The following is an 18,003-nucleotide window of genomic DNA, read 5'->3' as shown; positions in this document are numbered from 1 at the left end:
CAAAAAGACTTTATTTGGTCTGAGTACTGTCAGTTGATTGCAAGCAATCCTGTGATGGCTACGAGGATGTTTAATCGACGAAGAAAATGCTTCTTTCATGATTTGTTGATGAACAAATCAAATCCAGTGGAAGAAGTTGTTGAATATTTTTACAGGGTAGAGTTTAAGGCTAGAGGTTGGCCACACATTCATGCTTTGCTGTGGATCAAGGATGCTGCTGTGTTTAAACGTGATGATCCTAAAACCATCAGTGCATTCATTGATCAACATATAACTTGTGAGATTCCTTATTCAGAGGTCGTTCTTAAGCTTTATGAGATAGTCACTTCTACACAGACTCATAGCAAGAGACACACCCGATCTTGTAAACAAAACTTGTCGTTTTAATTTCCCTCGTAAAATATCCAATCGTACTTTTTAACCTAAAAATACAGCAAACAAACTATAGGAAGTTAAAAAAGTATTACTTCTCATTTTGGAAGCTATCAATGAGCTAAATGAGTATAATATTTTTTCTGCATCTAAAGTTTTTAAGTTTGCTTGTATATCCCAAGAAGAATTTGAAGATGCTGTTAATATTTTAGGTACACGAAACCAGGTTGTTTTAAAACGCAATTCGAAAGAGATGTGGATAAATTTCTACAACCCAAATTTATTTTGCTCATGGAATGCAAATATGGACATCCAATATGTTTTAGATCCAGGTATTATAATAAACAATATTCATTGTAGAAATCATAATTAATTTAAATTTTACAGTTGTGTTATGTACATTCTCTCCTACATCACAAAAGAAGGGAGGGAGGTTGGAATGTTCATTAAACAAGCACAGAAGGAGGCGCGTAAAGAAAATTTGGATGCGATGAAAGAACTGAAGTCACTTTCTAATGTCCATCTTAGTCATTGGTAAAGTGTCTGTGATGGAAGCGATGTTGGGGATTTACCATTGAAATCGAGTACTAGAGATGTTTTTATACATGTAGATGCTGACAGTATCAGAACCACGGGTGACCTAAAAACAATCAATAATTTCAAAAATTTGAAACAAACAAATATTTTCGATAAACTCCAGCTGTTTTTGTTTATCAGAAAAGTTTTTAAGATTACTTTTTCATAATATATTATAAAACCTTTGTTTTAACAAAATTGTTTGTGGCATGTTTTAAATCATAAAATTATTTTTTTCTGGCCGCATTTATGTAATATCTATTGTATATCTTTTTATTCACTTTGATTAAGATATTTTACTATTACTTAAATGTGCTTTCCAATTTAAAAAACAACAAAACATTAAAAAATGAAGTGTTCTTTAAATAAAAATAATATATAAATTAAATAAACAAATGGTGTTGGTAAACAATTCATTATTTATTTTTGGTGAAGTTAAAAAAATAAAATAATAATTGAGCAATTATAAGTTCAAACCCCAGATCCCACGACAAGGGGTTGCTCTTATCCAGGAAAAGAAAAGGGGTAGAAAGTAAAGCTTAAAAAAACTTAAAAAGATTAAAAATAATATTTATAATTCAAAGGAAATAAAAAAAAATGTGAAAAGTATGAGACTAAGAGTAGCAAGTTAAAAATGTATAGACTAATATAGACTGAAGCGAAAAAATAATAAATGTAATTATAGTTTGATGAGAGTGTAGAAAGATTTATAGAAAATTTTTAGCTTTACAAAAAAAGAAAAATGGATAGGTCAAATAAAGGAAAGATAAATGGATAGGCTAATTAAAGGAAAAAAATGTATAGTCTAATTAAAGGAAAGAAAAATGTATAGGTCAATTAAAAAAGATCAATTAAAGCAACGAAAAAATAAAATAGTATAGTGCAGGTAAATAAAAACCAGCCAATATAAAATAAATAAATAAATAGTCACAATAGAATAAATTTAAAAATTATCAACCAAATTCATACGCAACAGTAAACCAATGTGCACCAGCTACTTCATTACAACGCTCAGCTGACTGTTCAACATTGTTAACTATAACAATTCTAACATTATTGGAGGGTGGGTGTCTTGACCTTGAATGACGTGTGGGGCCATTCAAAATGTCTCGTTTTAACAAATTAATTGGTATGGGTGAATTTATCCAATGTGTGGGTTTATTAATACCAAAATGTAAAACATGTATCTGCGTGAGAATTTGAATTATGTCATCATTACTTAAAACGTGTGCAGTGTAAAATGGTAGTTTGTTAATAATGTTATTGTATTGAATAATCGTTGATTTATCCACATTCGAAACAGAGGAGTTAAGCCAATCTTAGTTGTTCATTTTTACAGCCTGATAGATTGACCAGCTCGCTCCAATGCCGATGTATCCACATGAATATTCACGTTGAGAATTGTTGATAGATGTTGTCTCGTTGAAACGAATTCTTCTTAAAGAATCAACCAAATCACCAGAAACTCTACTTGCCATAAAATCAACAACCCGAGCTTTGCCCCGAATAACAGTATTGTCCATAAAGTTGTATGAATTAACTTAAGGTTTTGTGTTGGTTTTACTAGATCTAACCTGTATAAATGGATTTGCTGATTTAAAATTGGTTTGTAGAGTCTTATTACTGGTTGTTCCATAGAAAATTGATTTGCAGCAGCTGTAGAAAAAAAAATTATTATAAATAAGACATAAATTTATGTAAAATATAAAAAAACTCATTTTTGATTAGTTATTTACCTGGATTATATTCAAAATTTTTATTGTTGCATAAGGCGATATAAAGTATTATATAATAATAAATATATATTCAATACTAAAATTTTTTTAAAAGAAAATTATAATTTACAGTCAATGTTACAACACTTTATGATTACTTTAATAAATCTTTATTGAAATCACCCAATATAATTACAGTGCCATAAGTATTTTGGATTTTAAAAATAAATTTTAAAAAGTTGGTAGTGGTTGAATTTGGGGGCCTGTACACTGCACATACAACACAATCTTTTACTTTGACACACACAATTTGGTTATTATAAGAGTCCGAATATTGTTTAAGAAATTGATGATTTAAGTTTTTCTTTATGTAAATTATTATGCCACCACCTCGCGATCCTTTGTTTCTATCAAATCGCAAAAGGAAATGACTCTCAATTTAAAACCTAAAAATAATGTAAATTGAGTTAATAAACGACTACATGAGGTTATTAGTTCAAAATAAACAAGTAAATATATAGATAACTAATCAAAGTTAAAGTACCTCGTAGTTGAATCTCTTTACACCATGTTTCACTAACACAAATTACATTTAATTTTAAAAATTCATGGTAGGATTTGAAATCATCAATATGCAGAGATAAAGATTGTGCATTAACTGAAGTTATTACTAAGTGGGAATTCTGTTGTTTAAGATCTTGAATCGGGAATATTTGATGCGGTAGAATTTTGGGTATTTTTTATAGAGCTTGAATAATTGAATGTTTAGTATGAATGAAGTCCGAATTATAATTTTTAAGATGCAATCCTTTTAACTGTTGACATCGACTCAATGCTACATAAGCTTGTCCTAAAAACATAAATTAATTAAATTAGAAAAGTAGATTAACATTAACAAGTTCAATAGAAGTTTTTCCGCTTAAATTTTTTGAAATGTCCACAAATTATTATAACTGGAATAGTTATAACATATTGCATTATAAAAAAACATGTAACTTACCTTTGAGTCATTTTTTAATAAAAACACAGAATACTCTAATACATCTCCATCTTTTAAATCATCATAGATAACTCTATACTTAGAAAAAAATTCTGCCAAACTGAGATTTTGGAATTGTTGCAAATCAGGTCGATTAAGATAAAGATCCAATAAACTCATCATCCCCACATTTTCCACACCATCTTTCACTTGCGATTGTAATACCGACAATGGTAAGGAAATTCTTAAAATAAAAGTAAAGTTTAAACCCAAAGCCCCCATTTACTTTGATAATCTATAAATAACAATAATATTTTTTTATAGGCCTACCTAATATTTAACACCCAAATCAACAATGTTCACTAATTTAATATTAAAATTTCTTGAAATTAAACTTTAAATCCTACAATTATAAAAAAAACTAATAAGGCAGTACTTCAAACATTTTTTATTCTTAATTTTTTTTTAAGACGAAAATAAGTTTAAACTAATAAATCATTTCTGCTATTTCCATCACAACGCTTTTGGGCCAAATCAATAAAGAGACTTTGGCGGATTTAGACACTTTCTCACAAATAATAATAAACGTTCCTGTCTGTAACAGTTCGCAAGCATACCTTTTTAAGCTATATATATGATAAAATTTACCAAGCTACAACAGCCATGTGTTTTACAACAGATGTGTAGTTATATATTTAAGTATAATAGCTATATTTTATATCTTTATATTGATTAGTAAATTGGCGATCTATGACAACAAAGATAAGCGCGGAACGTAACTCTTAATTGTGTAAATTTTTTTTTTTAAATAATTAAAATAAGTCAATAATCTATTTTAAATGAGTCAGTTTAGACTAACTACTTATTATAACTTTAAATTTTAAAATGTTTAAACAATCGACCTCTCGCGAAGAAATAAATGGAGAAGATATCGTTCAGGAGCACAAACGTATTAGCGTGCATATGATTCCGACCGCAGTTTCGCCAGTAAAGCAAGGCAGAAAGAAATCGTTTTTTACTGCGGAAGTTGCTTCTGGTAAACGAAAATTTACCTTCTTCTCGTTTGACCATGAGCAACAACCAAAATTCGCTGAATGCAAAACGCTAATTGTCGCACGTGGAGTAGCGGTTAGAAAATTAGGGCCAAACTACGGCGATCAGTTACAAATAATTGTAAATCCTGGCAATGTATGCGAAGTTTCGGACCGAGATTTGCAATGCATTCCCGAAAAGGTTGAACTTTTGACCATCAAGGATGTTTTTAAACACTCCTCCAATATCAATGATATGATGCCCTACTCGGTTAGGGTAAAAGTTATTAGTGTGCATGGAATATTATCTATATTTGTTAAAGACAACTTGGTTAAAAGACAATTTGTTGTTGTCGCCGATGGTACAAACACAATCGGCATTATATTAAGTGACACTTTTGTTGATTGCCTAAAAATTAATAAGAGCTACGCTGACTTCTATAGGTGAAGATGAAACTATCTCAGGTATAGAAGCAAGTGATCCATTTGCTCTAAATGGGGAAATCAATTCTATTTCCAAGATTGTTCATTACGATCGGCAAATGCCAACTTTGCAGCAGCATTTTAAAAATATATAGACTTCAAAAAGTTTGTTTGGTAAATTTCGATTTATTTGTGGGTGCCGAACAATTAAATCTTACATTGTCGAATACAATACTGGAAAACTTTTATGACATAAATATAATTATTAATGATGACGAAATTTATAGTTCCTTATTAAGTAATGATGAGGTTAAAGTTATTATTGACACAAAATATTGTGTTCTTTTTAAATTTTGAAAGTAGCAACGTATTTTTGTTTGTTTTGTGAAGCGTGTGTTTAGTAAATGTGTATTATTGTTTTTACGTACAATAAAATGTAAACAAGATATCGATGATACGAATTCAACATAAATAAAGTCCAGATGTTAATAGTTTTTTAATATTACAACGCCAGAAATTTTTTAATCATCTGTGAAAACGCAAGTTCGTTGATTGGGCCAAGATAGGCTTTATATTACGTAAACCTAGAAACCCTGTATATAAAAATAAACGAATTGATTAACTCATTGTTAGTAAACCACCGGTGATCAGACGAAAAACAATAAATCGGAAAATTTGGAAACGATAATTATATTATAATTGATGTTATAAGTCGAACTGTTTTTGCTTTTTTAAAATAAAGATTATAAAAGAGCTCGTTAAATTCCCACGAATAATATTAAAATTTTTACAAAATTTTATAGTTATATTGTTTTAGTAAACGCAAAATTTCAATTTTTCTGCATTAAGTATGGAAAATTTCTTTGCAATTGTTGTGGATTTAAATTAAAAATTAATTCTACCACTATTATTGTATAAAATTAAACATTTTAAAAGTCGTACACTGAGCTAATGCAAGGGCTCTGTCTTTAACAAATTTAAGTTTTAACTGCCTTTAAAATTACAATAGTATCATTAGCCTTCTATTATTAAACAAATAATAATCGCTCAAAGAAATTTTAAACAAAACTTTTAGGGTGGAGTTATTAAAGTCGAGTTAACTTTTTTTGGTGTTATTAAAGTCGAGTTATCGCTAATCGCGGATTAAACTCGAGTTAAATCGCCAAAAAGTTAACTCGCCTATTGAGGTGCTTTAAATTCGGATTAACTTGAAAAATTTCGTAAAGGATAAATTTTTTCAATAAGTTTTTACGGTTCATTATTTTGCGGTCGATCGATTTGACATTCTGTCAGCACGTGCCTGTGCATTTTAGTCTACCGGCATACTGCATATCATATGTTTGTTTGAATGCCATCAATAAGATCATAAACGGATTTAGATATTTTAGGAATAAAATTTCATTTACAGTAATTAGACAAAGCCAGTAACAAAATCATTACAAGAATAGTATCGCTTAAGAATTGAACAACTAACGTATTTATATCAACTCAAATGAATAAAAACTTCGACAGAATAGCATCACAGTAGTAACTGCATCCATAGTAAAAATAATATTTAACTTATTTAAATAAAAACTGCGATATGATTCTCCTCTCCTATCACACTTATCTCAAGTTGGCCGTAAAATCACAACCGACGGAATAAGATCTAAACCGACGGAATAGGATCACAATCCATGGAATAAGATCGCAACCGACGGAATAAGATCACAATCGACGAAATAAGATCGCAACTAAGGGAATAAGATCATAATCGACGGAATAAGATCACAACCGACGGAATAAGATCTCAACCGATGTCGTCTCTGTGGCGCAATCGGTTAGTGCGTTCGAATGTTAACCGAAAGGTTGGTGGTTCAAGCCCACCCAGGGACGAATTTTTTGTTTGTTTATTTTTATTACCATAATAATGTTTTGCAAATTTAATAAAAATGTCGCGAATCAGTTGTTGTTGTGTTGCAATGGTTGGCGCATTTGGCGATTAACCGAACGGCCAACCCAGAGATAAAAATAGTTTTCTTTATATTTAAAATTTTTCCTTTGCAAATTTGTTTAAAACTTTTTTCACATGGATCCTCTAACTTCGTTTTTCTGGAATTAAACCATTTGTTTTAACGATTCATTTTAGGTTTTTATTAAAGGCAAGAGTTTGTTTTAAAGACGAAGGGCAATTTTGTTCTACCGAACAGAAGCCACTCAATAAACATGGATTTACCATTACTTAATTTAGCGTTTAATTTTGAATGAAATTAGACAGAATTTTATATTTTTGTAAACAACCGACAACTAAAGGCAGTTATTAATTAATAAATTTACTACACTTCATTTTTAACAAACCTTATCTTGGAGACAATATCAAACATCGGTGGTAAAGTTTATGCTTGTCAAGCTTGGGATTTCTGGTTTTCACCCAGACAGTCCGGCTTCGATTTCCGGTGTAGAAATAGTTTTCTTATTTTCGACGTGCGTTTTAACGTTATGATGCATAGATCGTTCAATTTGGGAGTTTTTAACAAAAATTTAAATATTAAGATACTTTATTTTAAATACATTTGTTTGTAACGACATAACTAATACATTGACTCTCTTTGAAGGCATTATGGCATAGTGTTAAAGCGCCTGTCTAGTGAAAAGAAGGTCCTGGGATCGATCCCCATTAGCGCCTAATCATTTACCGCACGACCAGTAATTTTTTTTTATGAAGGTACTGTCCAACGATATCCACCGAACAATGTTACTTATTTTTATGTGGAAAATCTCTTCATTCCCTTTAAGGCAGCTAGCGTGATTTTAGTTAAAAAAATTAAAATAGTATTAAAACTAAAATAAAAAAATCCGTTGTCGACAGGATTCGAACCTTGCGGGCAAAGCGCAAAAGATATCAATTCGATTGCCTTAACGACTTGGCCACGCCAACTCTTATGTTAGATTCTAGGAGCAGCCAGCGTGATTTAATCAAATTATTTAAAGTCGTATTAAAACATAAAATAATGCGTTGTCGGCATGAGTCGAACCTGCGCCTGCGATTTTAATTAGTTAATTGAATTTGTATTTAAACTAAAATAAAAGAATTCGTTGTCGGCAGGATTCGAACCTGCGCGGGCAGAGCCCAATAGATTTCAAGTCTATCGCCTTAACCACTCGGCCACGACAACTGTTATGTTGGATTCTCGGAGCAGCTAGCGTGATTTAAATTAATTTTGTAATAAAACTGAAATAAAAATGCGTTATCGGCTGGACTCGAACCTTCGCGGGCAGAGCCTAAAAGAAATCAAGTCTATACTAAGTTTTCTTCTTCGAGCAGCTAGCGCGATTTTAATTAATTAATTAAATTTGAACTAAAACTTAATAAAAATTTTCGTTGTCGGCAGGATTCGAATATGTGCGGACAGGGCCTAAAACATTGTAGGTCTATTGCCTTAACCACTCGGCCACGACAACTTTTTTGTTTACTTTTTAAGGCAATTTTAATTAATTAATTAAAGTTTTAATTAAAAAATGCGTTTTCGGCAGTATTCGAACTTGTGCCTCCAGAGCTAAATAGGTTCCTTTTTTATAGCCTTAACCAATCGGTCACGACAACTCTTGCTTTTCCTTCCTGAGGCAGCTAGCGTTTATTTTATTTAATTATTTAAATGCTCGTCCCATGGCATTGTAATTTTTTCATGGTTTTTGTGTTTTAATTATTTTTATTGGTTAAGTGTAGATTTTTGTCCCAATAAGCTAGGTATTTACAGTAATATGTGTAGATATGCTAAGTGTAGTTTCTTTACAGTTATAAGTGCTGTTGTTCATTTGACCGTTTCTAACAACCAACAACTAACTTTGTTCCTTTGTAAATAAGGTATATATGCTATTTGTATAATTTTTAAAAACAGAATTTTAATAAAATTTTGCTAACGATTTGTCAAATTTTAATCAAACGAATGTTAAATTTTAACATTTTTTTATCGAATTTTAATCAAACGAATCTTAATTGTGGACTAACAATTAATAAAGTTAAAAGAAAAAGGGCATATTGTTCGTATTTTTAATTTTTTAAACGTAAGCCGATAGATATTCTTTATTACAACTCAAGTTGTAGGATCACGTCTGTGAAACTACATATATGTTTAATAAATAGGCAAAAGTGATACAAATTCGAATAACTGGGTATATGGCCAGCTGCAAATATTTGTTGCAACTTTTACGTTAATTTTGTTTGTTAATAAAGTGATTTAAAATAATATTTGTCGCAATTACAAAAATAACTAGATTTATTTGATAAATAAAATATGGTTCGAAGATATTTAATTATTCTTAATATAAATTTTTATGAATAAAAAAAGATATGCATAAACATTAACTAAGTATATTACATACTTTTAATTTTTTAGTAAACAAACAAGCATTTATATATATAATATACAAACAACTATTATTTTAGCCAAGTTTTAAGTTGGTAATATTAGGATATAAATTATAGTAAATTTTAAATTTCTAAAATTGTTTATTAAATAGACAAGTATTTAAATTTAACAAACAAACAAGAATTTTTTTTAATTCTTTTTCGAATTAAAAATATTATAAGATATAACCGACCAAAATTTAAAAACCTAAAAACTATCTTTAAATTTGAATAAACAACACCTATTTGATATTAATTAGTGACAAAAATTAAAATTTTTATTTATTTTTGCGTTACTAATATCATGATATATGATATACAATTTGCCAAAAATTAACAACAACCTTTGAATTTTAATAAACAAACACCTATTAATTAGTAATCAGTAATAAAAATTAAAATTTTAATACATTTTTGAGTTAGTAATATCATGATATACAATTGACTAAGATTTAAAAAATTAATAACAAACACCTATTAATTAGTAATTAGTGATATTTAAATTTTTGCGATTCGTTGGGAAAATAACAAACATACTAAAAATTTAGAACTTTTAGTTTTAAAGAACAAAAGTTATCATCTTTCAAAATTTTGACTAGAAAGAATAAAAACAACTAGATTTATTTGATAAATAAAATATGGTTCGAAATTATTTGATTTTTTTTAACATAAATTTTTATAAATAAAAAAGATATTCATAAACATTAACTAAGAATAATACATACCTTTGATTTTTAATAAACAAACAAGCATTATATATATTAAATTGGTATTATTGGGATACAAATTATAGTAAATTTTAAATTCCTAAAATTGATTTTTATTAAATAAACAAGCATTTAAATATGATAAATAAACAAAAGTTATTTTTCAAATATGTTTTTTAACTACCCATATTATAAAATACATCATACCACATTATTAATGCTTAATATCGAACTTTAATTTTTAATGAACAAACCAGCATTTAAATATAACAAACAAACAAAAAAATTTTTTTAATTCATTTTCGAATGATAATTATTACAAAATATAACCGACCAAAATTTAAAAACCTAATAACATCTTTAAATTTGAATAAACAACACCAACATTAATTAGTATTTAGTGATAAAATATAATAAATAAACAATATTATTTTTCAAATATGTTTTTTAGCTCCTTTTATTATAAAATACATTATATCAAATTTTGAGTACTTAATGTTGAACTTTAATTTTAAATAAATAAACAATAATTTAAATATAATAAACAAACAAAAATTAAATTTTATATCTATTTTTGAGTTACCGCTATGATGATATACAATAGATTAAGATTTAAAAAATTCATAACAATCTTTAAATTTTAATAAATAAACATCTATTGATTGGTAATTAGTGATAAAAATTAAAATTTTAATTCATTTTTGAGTTACTAATATCATGATATACAAATGGCCAAGATTTAAAAATACATAACAATCTTAATTTTTTTTTAAATAAACACCTATTAATTAGTAACTAGTGAAAAAAATTAAAATTTCAATTTATTTTTGAGTTACCAATATCATGATATACAAATAGCCAAGATTTAAAAAATATATAAAAAACCTTAAATTTTAATAAATAAACACTTATTAATTAGTAATTAGTGATAATTAAATGTTGTAAATAGGAAAATGAAAACACAATCTGATAATAAACAACATACTAAAATTTCAAAACTGTAAAAGTTCAAAAACAAAAGTTATGTTAACTCAAAATTTACAGCTTATAAGACACTGAAAAATATTAATAATAATAATAATAATGACAATAACAATATGTTTCGAAATCTAAGATTTCGAACCATAAAAATAACTAGATTTATTTGATAAATAAAATATGGTTCGAAATTATTTGATTATTTTTAACATAATTTTTTATCAATAAAAAAAGATTGCATAAACATTACCTATAAATATTTTATACCCTTTTTTTTAAAAAAAACAAACAAGCTTTTATATATATTATACAAACCAAAATTAATATTTTAACCCAGTTTTAAGTTGTTTATATCAGGATATAGATTATACCAAATTTTAAATTCCTAAAATTGATTTTTGATTTAAATTAAAGAAACAAGCATTTAAATATGATAAACAAACGAAACTTATTTTTCAAATATGTTTTTTAACTACTTATATTTTAAAATACATCATACCAAATTTTTAATGCTTAATTTCGGATTTTAACTTTTAATCAACAAACAAGCATATAAATATAATAAACAAACATTAATTAATTTTTAATTCATTTTCAAATTATAAATATTATAACATATAACTGACCAAAATTTAAAAAATTAACAACAACCTTTAAATTTAAATAAACAAACACTTTTTAATTAGTGTACTAATATCATGATATCCAAATGGCCAAGATTTAAAAAATAAATAACAAACTTTAAATTTTATTGAATAAACACCTATTAATTAGTATATAGTGATAAAAATTAAAATTTATTTTTGAGTTACCAATATTATGATATACAACTAACCAAGATTTAAAAAAATAAATAACAATCTTTAAATTTTAATAAATAAACACCTATTAATTAGTAATTAGTGATAAAAATGAAAATTTTAATTCATTTTTGAGTTACCAATATGATGATGTACGAATGACTAAAATTTAAAAAATAAATAACAAACTTTAAATTTTAATAAATAAACACCTATTAATTAGTAATTAGTGATAATAAAATGTTGTTAGTAGAAGAATGAAAACACAATCTGATAATAAACATACTAAAGTTTCAAAACTGTAAATGTTCACAAACAAATGTTATGTTAACTCAAAATTTACAGCTTAGATTAATAATAATAATAACTAGATTTATTTGATAAATAAAATATGGTTCGAAATTATTTGATTGTGTTTAGCATAAACTTTAATAAATAAAAAAGCAAAACCGAAAGTTTAAAAGTATAGGCCCTAAGCAAAACCGAAAGTTTAAAAGTTTAAATGCTACTTCTTCAAGATTGCTGTGCGCAAATGCAAAAAAAGCCTGTGATATAATAATTGTTGAAATTATTAATCGATTTAGCAACATAAAACAATTTGAGTCGTTCTCATTAGTTAATCCATGTTTGTTTTAAAGGTTTAAAAACATAGTTCCAGTTAACTTGGTTAAACAGTTGGTACTGGGTTACCCTATGATAGATAGTTTAAAGCTGGCCAACGAACTTAAAGTGTTGTACACTAACAACAGCTTTGAAAACATTAAATCAGTTGTGGGTTTAAATTCATTTCTGATAAAAGGTTAACTTTTGAATTCTTTTTTTAAAGTTAGTAAGATTATAGGAATAGTTTTAACTACTCCAATTGCAACTGCAGAATCTGAGAGGTGTTTTAGTACTTTAAAACGAATTAAAACATTTTCAAGAAACACCATGAGCTAAGATGAGTTAAATGCTTTAGCAGTTTTATCCATTCACAAAGATGTCATTTCAGCCACACCTGATTTTAATAAAAATGTCATAGAATTGTTTTCGAAGTTGAAAATTAAAAGAACTTTATTAAATTATAAATAAAGTGTTTTTGATGATGAGTGTTGTAATGTTGATGTTTTCTTAGATAAGGATTATGCCGACCCTCCACTGTTGATGTGTTAAGTTTTCCTGAAAAAAATCGATTTCTGTGCCCTCCACTGTTGATGTGTTGAGTTTTTCTGGAAAAAATCGATTTCTGTGCCCTCCACTGTTGATGTGTTGAGTTTTCCTGGAAAAATTTGATTATGCCTGCCCTCCACTGTTGATGTGTTGAGTTTTTCTGGAATAAATCAATTTCTGTGCCCTCCACTGTTGATGTGTTGAGTTTTCCTGGAAAAAAATTGATTATACCTGCCCTCCACTGTTGATGTGTTGAGTTTTTCTGGAATAAATCGATTTCTGTTCGCTTCACTGTTGATGTGTTGAGTTTTCCTGGAAGAAATCGATTATGCCTGCCCTCCACTATTAATGTAAAGGTTGATTGTGTAGAAACTATTTGTTTGGATAAAAATACCAATGGATTTATTTAAAAATTTTATGTGCATATATATATATAACAGCAATTATAAAAATTTAAAATAAATTAACTGAAATTTATTTTTAGGTTTAAAAAATAATTAAATAAAAATAAATGAATTTTGTGTTTAACCAGTATGGGGGAGGGGAATGGAGGTAAGAAATAAATTTTAATATTTTTCATAGCTAAAAGAATAGTAATACATTTATTTACATTACACATTTTTTTAAATTTAATTACAAGAATTAAAGTGGTCAAGGCGGAAGAAGAGAACGAGGTGGAGAAAAGGGTCGTGGTGGGGGAAGAGGCAGAGGAAGGGGAAAATGGATTTGGCAAAAGGAGGAGGAGGAATGGGAGAGAAAGTGGAAGAAGGTCGGGTGGGTGGAGAGAAAGGGAAGAGGAAATGAAAAAATTAGAGTAACTGCAAATATTTCATTAGTGTAACAATTAAATAAAAAAAAATTAGTATTCAATTAGAAAGTTTAGTTTTCTTATTTGGTTAAAAGTTTAGCCTTATTTCTTAAGAATTAATAGTTAAGTATTATATCATTAAATTAAAATTTAGGTTTTATATTATAAAACCTAGAAGTTTAGCTTTAACGAAGCTAAAATATTTTTCACCAGTTTATTAAAAAAATTTGATAAAAATATTTATTAATAAAGAAAGGTGGAGTCGAAAAAAAAAAATAGACAGGGAAAGGAGGAAGGAAAAGGTAAATAGTTCAATAAACCTTCATAGTTTGTCACTTTTACTTATTAAATATAAATAATTATTTGTAATGTTGCCTTTAAGAAATGCTGAGGAACTAAAGAAAAAGGTGATCAAAATTAATTTTTTTTTATGCGTTCGCTTTATATATTGAGTTTTTGTTGATATGTGATTTTAATTTTTACAAAAATTAGATATTATTTTCCACACTAACTATTTACGTTGATATCTAAAATAAATAAATATGTTGCTGATTTTATGTTTTAATTAAATTCACTGTTTTTTGTCAAAAAAATGGTAATTTGAAAATTGTCAACTGCACTTCAACCTAGTATGCTAACCACTAATGAAAGAAATGTACTATGCACCATATACTGCTATTTATTAAATTCGAATTTTTTTTAGAAGGAAGAAGTCAATAAAAATAAAATAAAAGTTGAAAAGGCTACAATAGTAGATAATAAAATAACATACAAGGTCGTGTTTATTTAAAACGGTTAATTAAAATTGTTGTAAGCTCTTAAGCCCCCTTTACTAATAGTGTAACGGGTTTTGCTATAAAATTACTTAGTTTTATAATGTAATCACAGACACAGTTTCATTAACTTTATCGTCCTTATTTAAATAGAATTAGGTGAAACACTTATAAATGTATACAATAAAAATAATGCAATATAAAATAATATTTATACTCCAAAATTATCAGATCAAAAGTAGCAAACACAAAAAGTACCAAGACTTTACAAAATGATAAGAAAATTTGCTCTGCTCATAGATAAAAAAAGGTAAGTTAGAGCTCCCGGGGAAGTGTTAGCGCCAAAACACGCACAAAGTTCGCTACAATATCTTTTTAGGTAATTTAAAAAAGACCATTTTGTATTTAAAATAGACGATTTAGGGCCATCAAAAAAAAAAAAAAAATCCGGCCGCCCCTAGTGGTGCTGTGATTTTCTAAAATTACCCCCCCATCCATTTTGCTCACGAGCCGCTACTACTGGTCGTAAATATAACTGAACTAAATTTAAAAGCAAAATATTTATCTTATTTTGTTATTAATCAAGCAAGTATTAAAGCAAAATAAAATACCTAATTTTATACCCAAAGTAAAAATCATTAACCTTTACCGCTTTAAGTAAAATGTTTTCGTTAATTTGAGCATTTGTTTGAACAAATAAACGCTGTAAAAGACTCTTGTAGGGAGTGAGGTCAAGAAAATTGTAATCCTAAAAAGTATCGACTGAAACTGTGCTCCTTGGTCTGATGACAATGTTGACGGTAATAAATCTTGTTAGTAAGCATTTGAAAGTTTTATTGCAAAGCGTAGCAAAACCGATCAACGCAACCCCTATTCAGACTATGCAATGTAAGAATGTTTATTCTAGGCACTTCTTTGTTTGTTATCGCAAAACCAATCACTTACCGAGTTGGAAAATTGGTTTATGGTCTATCCGAGAATATCCCTAGTTGAAAATTAATTTCAGAAAAAAAATATTTACCTTTGTGTATGAAAATAAAATTTGTTGTTTAAAAACTACACCTTGATTTATTCAGCTTCTCATTTTTTAAGTTTTTTACAACTAAACAACAACTAGAAATATAAGACGTCTTACACATGACTTTGTTTCGCTGCGATGCAATGTAATCGTTATTAATCGGGTTTTTAAAGAACAAGGCAAACTTATTAACCCAACGAGTAAGTTTTACGATTTTGTACAGTATGCAATAAAAACGCTTCAAATAGAGTATAAAAAAAATGATATGTAATTTTTTTTACATACATTTCCTACTTTTTATTGCCATTTTTTATTATTTACAAAGCCCAGTCACTACTAACCTAATCCAATTGTTTATTTTTGTTTTATAAATTTTAAAATGACTTTAGGCAAGGGTCACCCTTTCCTATGCAAAAGGGTACAATTTTTTTGCTCTTTTATATAACGTCACAATGCCATTGTGTAATGAAACCGACTTTATCAATTGCATCGTGTGATTGAATAAGCAACCGTAACTCTGTATGTGATGAAAAGTGAACAAATACATATGTCTTAAGCATAAATAAGTATTTCACGTACTTTAAGTAGGAAAAATTTTGCTAAATAAAATTCGAGCGCGCCAGAAATCGAACCTCGAATCTTCTGCTCCGTAGGCAGACGCGTTATCCATTGCGCCACGCCTCACAATGTCAAATTTGATAAATAATGTTTTCTTAATCAGAACTTTTAAAATGCTAAGTCTGTCCAAACAAAAAACAAAAAAATGGACATGCTCCCCCAAAAACTTTTTGAATTTATTTGCTGTAAACACGCTATTTTTACATTTAATGGTTAATTGCTTAAAATAAAGGCCCTTTCACACGGCGTACGCAAAATTTATTTATTATTGTCTATTTTCTATATAATTTAAAACGTATTTTGTATATTTTAAATTCTCATTATAATAGAGCTTGAATTGACACAATAAAAAGCAAAGTAGCATAACAGATTTATTTTATTATAATCGTCTATTAAGTTTAAAACTAAAAATGTTGGGCAAATAATGGTGCAGGTTATGTAACAAATGACAATACATTTCAACGAAAAAATTTATAAACATTTATTAATTTTCTTGCTCATCTTGTCAGCTCTTCTATAAAATAACACGATATATCATTAAGCATTTTAATTAAGACCTAACAGATTATAAAGTTTTTGTTGATAATCTATTTAACTTTCCTTTCGAATAAATATTCTTTCACCTCTACATACTTAAATCTCCCCAACCCCTTCTCCCTCCTCCTTTTCCTAGTCAGTCTTTCTCTTCTCTATAGAATCACAACATCACCTCTATAGAATCACAACATCTCCTACTCTTATTGTTTAAGTGTTTGTGTAATGTACAAAACTATTCATAAATAGCCTGTTTGCAATAAAAATAGGCAACCTTACTTTTGTTAGTGTATTTCACCAACACAGTTTTATTATTAAACAGACAGACAGAAAAGTGTATTTAATGACTGTTGCACTTACCAAATGCTCCTGCAAAATGATGTCGAACTAAGCTATTAGCTGCAAATAACCAAAATATTTCTCGATTACAAAAGTTTGCTGTTTAATTAACTTTTTGCATACCAAAATATGCACAATACAGATTCTTTAATTTCCATTAAATCAATCATCTGATATGCCTAAAAGAAGCTGGTGATGCACATGTTAACGTTTGTAAAACTGTTTTAATATATTTATATTGAAAAAAAGAATATCCCATACAATTATTGTTGTTTTTTAAAGAACGCACTAATTGTGTCTAAGTAATTTTAAATTCATCATCACAACAAGCAAAAATACTTACAACCAGATAAATTTGAAATAAAATACGATTTAAAATAATTTGATCAATTTTAAAATTAATCTCTATGGATAAATAAAGATAATCATAAACATTAATTAAGATTATCAACTAAATTATTAAATCAAATTTTATGTATTTAATTATTAGCTAAATGTTTATCATTATTATTTTCTTTTGAATTTAAAAGATTGCGGTTCGAATCCAGCCAGGGTCAAATATATAATCGTCTTTTTTTTACAATTTTGCTTTGCAAGTTTGATAGAAATGTTGCAAATCAGTCGTTTCTGTGTCGCAATCATTGGCGCGTTTAGCTCTTTAACCGAAAAGTTGGAGGTTCGAGCCCGTCCAAGGACGAAACTAGTTTTTTATCATTTTTATTATTATTATAATTTTGTTTTGCAAATTTAATAGAAGTGTCGCGATTTAGTCGTATTTGTGTTGCAATAGATTGGC

General features: G+C 27.8%; 1 non-coding gene across 1 annotated transcript; it reads right to left on the bottom strand.

Annotated features, from left to right (window-relative positions):
- Positions 1–8,169: 8,169 nt before the first annotated feature.
- Trnas-uga (transfer RNA serine (anticodon UGA)) lies at positions 8,170–8,251 on the bottom strand. The gene has a single exon. It is a non-coding gene; the product is annotated as a tRNA-Ser (tRNA).
- Positions 8,252–18,003: the final 9,752 nt, after the last annotated feature.

This window comes from Corella eumyota, chromosome 6 (assembly GCF_963082875.1).
Source record: "Corella eumyota chromosome 6, kaCorEumy4.1, whole genome shotgun sequence".
Classification (NCBI taxonomy): Eukaryota; Metazoa; Chordata; class Ascidiacea; order Phlebobranchia; family Corellidae; genus Corella; species Corella eumyota.
This window is presented reverse-complemented; position numbering and strand designations above follow the sequence as displayed.